Raw genomic sequence first — 7,984 nt, 5'->3', positions numbered from 1 at the left:
GAGGTTATGAAGAAGAAAAGGTATTTTGTGTTATGAGACTAACAGGAAACATTATAAGGTAAGACTAGAAAAAATTATTTATATGTAAAAGGTTTGTATATAAATAAGGTTCAGGGGATTTCAAATTGGAAATACCAAAAGAAATGGTTAATTTGCATTAAGGTAAATGTAAAAGGGATGTAGATGGTGCATAAGGGAAGCCCAAAGGTCACAAAATTAGGCACCCCCTTCCAGGGGGAGTTGAGGAGGCATAGGATAGTGAAAGGGCCATACTTAGCCATTGAAAGGTCAAGGGACTAAAGTTGGAAGGTCATGCATTACCTAGGCCTATATGACCATATGTTTAGGGTCCATTTGGGATATAGTTGGGTGGAGAATCAAAGTTCTAGTCTTACAAGTCCTTAAGCTATTGATGCAAGGAGCATTACATTGGTATCAGAGCTAAGTTCTTTCTTTTCCATGTTTCCATTGAGCTACTCATTGCTAACTCTAATCTCTTACATCGGTATCAGAGCTAAGTTCTTTCTTTTCCATGTTTCCATTGAGCTACTCATTGCTAACTCTAACTCTAATCTCTACTCCTTAATCTCTTCTCTATTCATTTCCATAAGCTAATTCTTAATCTCTTCTCTATTCATAATACTAATATTTCTTAAATCTTCTCCATACAAATAGTTATTGCTTAATAGATTAGGCATATCTCTTGCCTAGTTGATTGAGTATACTTCTTGCTTAATAAATTGGGCATACTTTGGAGATTCTACATGAAGCAAGTGGAGTACATGATAACCTTGAAGAATCATTGAAGTAAATATCAACAAGGAGGAATCAACGGAATTATTCTTCACATCATTAGTGACAATTCATAATTACCCAACCAAGTAAGGTCGTTGTGTTGCATTTTTTTTTGGTAAAAAACTTTCCATTTTACTTATTGTTAGATTAAATGGCTTCTCAAGGTGGAAAGGATGAAAATGAGGAGAAGGGGGAAAACCCAATGTCCTCTTTCCACATGCAAGAGGATATTACAAAAACAAATGAAATAGATATGCAAGATTTAGATCTTAATGAGTATGAGGATATAAAAGATGAAGGAAATAAAAGAAAAAATCTCTAATATAGATAATAAAATTGAGAAAATGATGGGTCTTCTTAGCTCCTTAATGAGAGGGGAAGAATTGGGAGTAAAAGAAATATCAAAAAATAACATTAATGAGGGAAGGAAAAAAACTGAAGAAAAAGGATTGAATGAAACCATAGTTGAAGAGGGTCCCAAAACTAGAGACCAGGGTATGGTATTCAAAGATTTAAAGGTGGGCGCTTTTAGTGGAGAAGAGAAGGAGAGAAATAAAGATGCGATCCATGTTTTTCTACAAAAATGGCAAGATTTGCATCGTTTAAGAAATGTGTCTGATCATAACCACCCCATTGAAGCTAGCTTATCCTGATAAGGCAAAGCTTATAAGCGGAGGATGAGCTTAGAAGAAGCTAGGCAAGTACCCGATTGTTGGGATTCATTTAGGAAATTATTCTTAAAGGAATAAGAAGATCGAAATTGGGAGGAGTGGGATAATTGTTCTATGGAACAAAATAATCTAAATCTCACTCAATATATAGCTTGTTATAGAGGATTTGTCTTAAAGCTTGAGGGAATAGACAATTTTCAAAAAGTAAGAAGCTTCATTAGAGGCCTAAAAAGGGAGTACAAGAAGGAATTTCGCTCCAAGAGCCCAAAAACTTAGATGAGGCTATAAAATTTGAAAAAAAAATGACGATGCCATGGATAATGGTAATCGTAAAGAAAATGATTAAAAAATTTTCATATAAGCCTCATGAAGAGAATTTTAGCTCTCAAAAAAGAAAGGGTTTTTCTTTAAAAAGGAAGAACCTCTTAAAATGCAAAAATCCAATCCTAGTAAGTTTTTAAAAAAGAAAGATTTTGAGAGAGCGGTTAAAGAAAAACTTTGTTTCTCTTGTCTTGAGCCGGGACATGATAAAAGGAATTGTCCTAAGTCCCAAGGATAAGAACTTACTGGGAATGGTAATGATAAGCCTACAGGAATGCACACTTGAATTATTTTCATTGGGGAAAACACTTTTGAGAAGCTATTTGCATAATACACTAACGTTTGAGCATAAAGGAAAATTTATTACATTGCAAGGAGAGCACAATGTACCACCTTCTTCTTTGATATGTAATATTGAGCTCCAAAAGCTTCATCAAGAGAATGAAATAGAACAAATGTTTTTCTGTTATGCAATGCCTCAGTTTAAAAACCATTGTGAAAAGTTTGATGCAAGTATTTGTGAAATAGTTAATTCTTCTTTGAATAATTTATTAGAAAAATTTAAAGATGTTTTTTTTGAAAACATTGCCAAAAGGTTTACCTCTCCAGATAGAGGGATGGATCATCCCATTGAAGTTTTAAAGGATTCAAAGCTAATTAATGAATCATCTTATAGAATAAGTTTGATTGAAACACAAGAAGTTGGCTGAATATTTAGAACAAGGCTTTATTAGGCCAAGTAAGTCTCTCTAGACTTCACCAATATTATTGGTGTTATTTAATCAATTCAAAGGTGCTAAATATTTTAGTAAGATAGATTTAGAGTCTGGATATCATCAAGTAAAAGTTAGAATTGAACATGTGCCAAAAACAATATTCAGGACATCTTGGGCACTTTGAGTTTTTAGCTATGCCTTTTGGTCTAGCTAATTGCTCTTGCTATTCTATATTTAGGAAAATCTATGGTGGTTTTTATTGATGATATATTAGTCTTTAGTTAAAATAAACAAGAACATATTGAGTACCTTTGAAAAGTATTTCAATTATAGAGGAAAAACAAATTATTTGCCCAAAAAATCTAGATTATTTGAAAGTAAAAGTTAAACAAAGCTCAAAGTAATTATTCAACTTATGAAAAAGAACTATTTGAAATTGTGCATGCTTGTAAAAAGTGGAGTCATTATTTGTATAGTGCCAATTTGGAAGTATTGTCTGACCACCATGAAAGTCTTAAATGGTTAAGTACTCAAAATGAGTTAAAAAGTAGGAAAGCTAGATGGGTTGAAATCCTACAAGAGTTTGATTTTTAAATTAGATATAGAAAAAGAAAAATTAAGGTAATAGGTTAAATGCTCTAAGTTTAGCATCCATGATAAATGAGTTGAGTTTTACTCAACTAGAAAGTGAGTTGCTGGCTCACTTAAAAGAAAAATATGCTAATGACCCTAGCTATCAAGTAGTTTGTAATTACTTGATTAAAAGAGATAACTCTCAAATATGAAAATGCAGCTCTGCTAGTGATAAAAGAGTATCACTTAAAAAGATAGTCGTTCAAAGGAATCACTTAAGAAAGTGTCAAAGTTGGAAAAGATTGTTAATTCCTGGTAAAGATAGTTAATGCTTGGTAAAAGTAGCATGTATATCTATAAATAAGAGTCTAAACCCTTGGAAAAGACAAAAGACTATAAATTCTCATGGTGGTGATATAATAAAGTGATATTTGCTCGTAAAGATATGAGTATGTGATTATAAAAGAAAGTAATGACATGTACTCATTTGTGAAAAGAAAAGTTGACCATATTAAAGAGAGGCATTATTACGAGTGGTTATGGATTTCATAATGGTAGCAGACATGGTACAAGGAACCTTTTAATTATTTCTATATATGCATAAAAAGTTATCAAGCAAATAAGTTGCTTGAAAAAGATCTACCAATAAAAATAAATGTCTATGTGGACATTGTTTCACTTATTGAAGTGTAATAAAAAAGAAGTTATTACCTAGATCCAAATTCAAGGACGTCCAAACTTTTAAAAAGGTAGGTTCTAGTGTTAATGACTGGTTACTCAAGGGACTTGGGAGCAGCTAGGTGGAATGGGTTGCCTAGTGATGTATGTTATGCCAATGTACGAGTAATCGAAAGGAGTTGATCAAGCAAGGTTGAGGTTGTCTCATCCAAAAGAATTTCTCGACCTAGTGATGTATGTTATGCCAATGTACGAGTAATCGAAAGGAGTTGATCAAGCAAGGTTGAGGTTGTCTCATCCAAAAGAATTTCTCGATTGAGTCGATGGTCGAGAAGTAAAAGGAATTGGGCAAGGGAGTAGATGGTTACTTTACTCTTCATTACTTATGGTATGCAAGGTTGGTCAACTAGTACGTAAGGTACTAAAAGGTAATAGAACAATCTTATTTGGCAATTGTGTCTCATGAAAAGGAGGTTATCCGTAAGATTGGTTCTAGTTAGTGTATACAAGTATACACTAGAAAAAGGGTTGATGGTAACCAGGTAAAGCATCTGAGTGATCATGACACTTGAGAAGTAAAAAAGAGAAATGAAAAGTCATTAACTGCATACACGCCTTTGATCAAGGACATATGAAAAGTTGGTGGACATAATCATATTAGTTTGTCCTCATGTTTAACATCAACCAAAACAAAATATTCATTTTAGAAGAAGATGTTAAAGCCAACCTCATTGTTATAAGGGTAAAATAAAGTTCAACACCGTGTCAAATCTGTATGGTGTAATGGCACTTACATGGACAGTAGGTGTTTTTAAAAGAAAAAGATACTCTCGTAGAAAGGGAGTTTAAGAACACATGAATGAGGAAGTAATATTACTCTACTAAAGCAAGTGTTTCTATAGTTGAAATACTTATAAAAGATAACTTATTCCAAGTTGAGTGGCTACACTGAACTGAGTTTGTTTTCAAGGACGAAAACTTTTCTTTCAAGGGGGAGGAAATGTTATGAGACTGAAATGAAACATTATAAGGTAAGACTAGAAAAGATTATTTATATGTAAAAGGTTTGCATATAAATGAGGTTCAGAGGATTTCAAATTGGAAATACCTAAAGGAATGGTTAATAGGCATTAAGATCAATGTAAAAGAGATGTAGATGGTGCATAAGGGAAGCCCAAAGGCCACAAAAGTAGGCGCCCCCTTCCAAGGGGAGTTGAGGAGGCATTGGATAATGAAAGGGCCATGCCTAGCCATTGAAAGGTCAAGGGGCTGAAGTTGGAAGGTCATGCATCACCTAAGCCTTAATAACCATGTGTTTAGGGTCCATTTGGGATATGGTTGGGTGGAGAATCAAAGTTCTAGTCTTACAAGTTCTCAAGGTATTGATGCAAGGAGAATTACATTTTTCCTCTCCCAAAGCCATATCATATAGGACAAGCATGAAACTGTTTTAATGGTAAAATTTTGGAGCTCATTAGAGAGCCAATGCATCTATTCCATACACATAAATGTAAGTGACAGGTTAAGCTGATGAAATTCAACAATTTTGTGCTAGATGTATGTAAGGTGCAAATTGCAATGGTAAATTTCTATAACATGACTACTCAAGAATGTGGTGGTACACTAAAGTTTATGTTAAAAACTCGACGAACGTGAGATTGTTAAAGGACAAAAGTTAGAGAGGGTAACCTTGACCCTAATGAATAAAGCCTTGAGTCCAGACATTGACCCTAATGATTAAAGCCTTGAGTCCAGACATCACAAAAGAGATTGTCAAAGGAAAAAAGTTAGAGAGGGTAAGTTTGAGTCTAATGAATAGAGCCTTGAGTCCGGACATCACAAAAGAGCATTTAGATTATTTCAGTGTTCAATTACAAAATGACATATAGTGTCTTGCTATTTTTGAAGTTCCAAAAGAAGACCATGAAATATTAAAAGTTTTCTTTAACTTGACAAGTATACCAAATGTGGTTGAACATCAAACAAAGGGGAGAAGTCCTAAAAGTAGAAGAATTTGGCAAATACAATGTACAGTGGCATCTCCTAGGAGATTTAAAAACTTTAAAATGTATGTTTGGTGTGTCATGTGGATCCAATGCATAAATTTCCATGTCTGTATTGCATGAAATCTAGAAAAAATTCAAAGGATGGAAAGGAAAATTGGATTGCAAAGATAGAAAAATGGCCTACTTGGATCCAAAGTGGGATCATCTTCTAAAGATACCCTTAACAAGGGTTCACTTTTGCACTTTACATGCCATAGTAAGGATGCTTGAAAAGTTGGTATACGAGTATGTGTGTTTTACCTATAGGATGTAACCAAAGAGTGATGCTCAAGAGATACACAATAAAGTAGAAGAGGTTTTATCAGACATTTACACAGAGGTCAAGTGGAAATTAAAGAGAATGAAAAGATGTCAGGGGTAAGTGGAAAATTACCTTGAAAGCCATTCTTTGGTGGAGCAAAGGCAAGAAACATTATTTCTCCACCACGTAATGAAAAGGGAGATTTACTGGTGAAGTAGCCAGAGAAATAGAATGCATGGAAAAAGTTGCATATGGTTCTCCCTAATAGGAGAAATGGAGGAAAGACTCGATTGGCAAAGAAAAACGTATGGGTTTCACTTGCCCAATCGGTAATTCTTTTGCAAACGATAACATTTACAATGGATGAGGCACTAAATTTCAAGAACGTTGTTAGAAACTTTTACAAATCAATGGTACAAGCTTGGGATCATAATAGTATCACCCACTACATAGTAAGAGTTTTTCCAAATTTGTATAAAACTATCTAAAAGTGTTTTTTTTAAGTTTTAAAGTACTTATGATATGGACCTTTCTTTGTAGCACATTTTGGAGACTCATGGACCTTACTTTGCCAAAGAGCGAAGCTTAGCCATATGGTCTACTCAAGGCATGGAATGATCTCATTGGAAAGCTTGATGTTGAGGTGGAATATATAATGTTAATCCAATGAGGTAACTTTTTCAGTACTAGTACAAAAGAATAGAAATTAGGTATGAGTAAAAGGTGTTAAAGTCTACTCCTAATGAATCACATGAAGATCCAACATATGTTGTTAATAATCACCATTTCAAGTGACAAATTTGGAGCTCAAGTAACATGATAAAAACTCAGTCTTAGGAAACTTGTACATCTTTACACACCAATGGTATGCTGGTAAGAAGATGATTTCCTCTTTTGGCAGCTTCTTTTTCCTTTGAGCTTGCTTGAGGATGTTGACGACTCTTCAGCAGATGTAAACTCAATCTCACCTTTAAATCTCAAAAATTTCTATTTTGTACATCCTATTAGGAGTGGTGTAATTTAAAAAAGATGATGATCTCATAGCCCAAACCCCAAGTGCATACCCAAAAAATCCTAATTGCTTGAAATTTCTCTACAAGTATAACTCTATCAATATTTGAGGGGACAATAGACCAACCCTCAAGCTCATACCCAAAAATCCTAATGGCTTCAAATTTCTCTACAAGTATAATTCTATCAGTATTTGAGGGGATAATAGACTAACCTAGATACCTCATAACTGCCTTAAGTGCTAGTAATGCAACCTCAGGGATATCGAAGTATTTATAATAAAAAATGGCAAGAACGCCTTTGTTTATTTTACCAATATAATGACCAAGCCTAGAGTCCTTGCTTCCTCCTCAGTTTGCACACTAGCTTGTCCAAGAAATCCATTAGCGTCTTCAATCTCAATCTGATAAAAATAATAATCCATTAGATTGAAATTAATTATAAATTTATGGAGGTGACCTATGGTCTGATAGACCTTTCTCTTCATGTGGTAGAGAACCTTCCTTTGCGAAGGGGGGCAAAAAAATATTTTGTGCGATATAAATTGATAGCAAGGATAAGATTGGGAAATACCTGTTGGTTTTTGTCACTAACTAGAGATGGCTCATCCCATAAGTCAATTGTCTATTTGCATATCTCAGATGACTTTTCTTCAGTAGACTCTAGTATGGTTAATCTTTCGAATTTTGTTAGATCGAGCCTCTCTTGAATAGCAAGAAATATAGGTAATCCATTCGGAGCGTAATTTAAAGCTTCCTTAAATAAATCACCGAGGGACTTAGATGTACCAACATATTTTTTTTATATCTATGTCCAAATAAGAGAAGTTGGTCTTATAATCCACCCAATCCTCCTCATCTTAAGTTATCTACACAATAGCAGCAGTAAGACATTAATCTTCCCTAAATGAGA

This window comes from Cibotium barometz, chromosome 40 (assembly GCF_041138505.1).
Source record: "Cibotium barometz isolate CiBa-2024 chromosome 40, ASM4113850v1, whole genome shotgun sequence".
In the NCBI taxonomy this organism is placed as follows: Eukaryota; Viridiplantae; Streptophyta; class Polypodiopsida; order Cyatheales; family Cibotiaceae; genus Cibotium; species Cibotium barometz.
Note: the sequence above shows the minus strand (reverse complement) of the source record.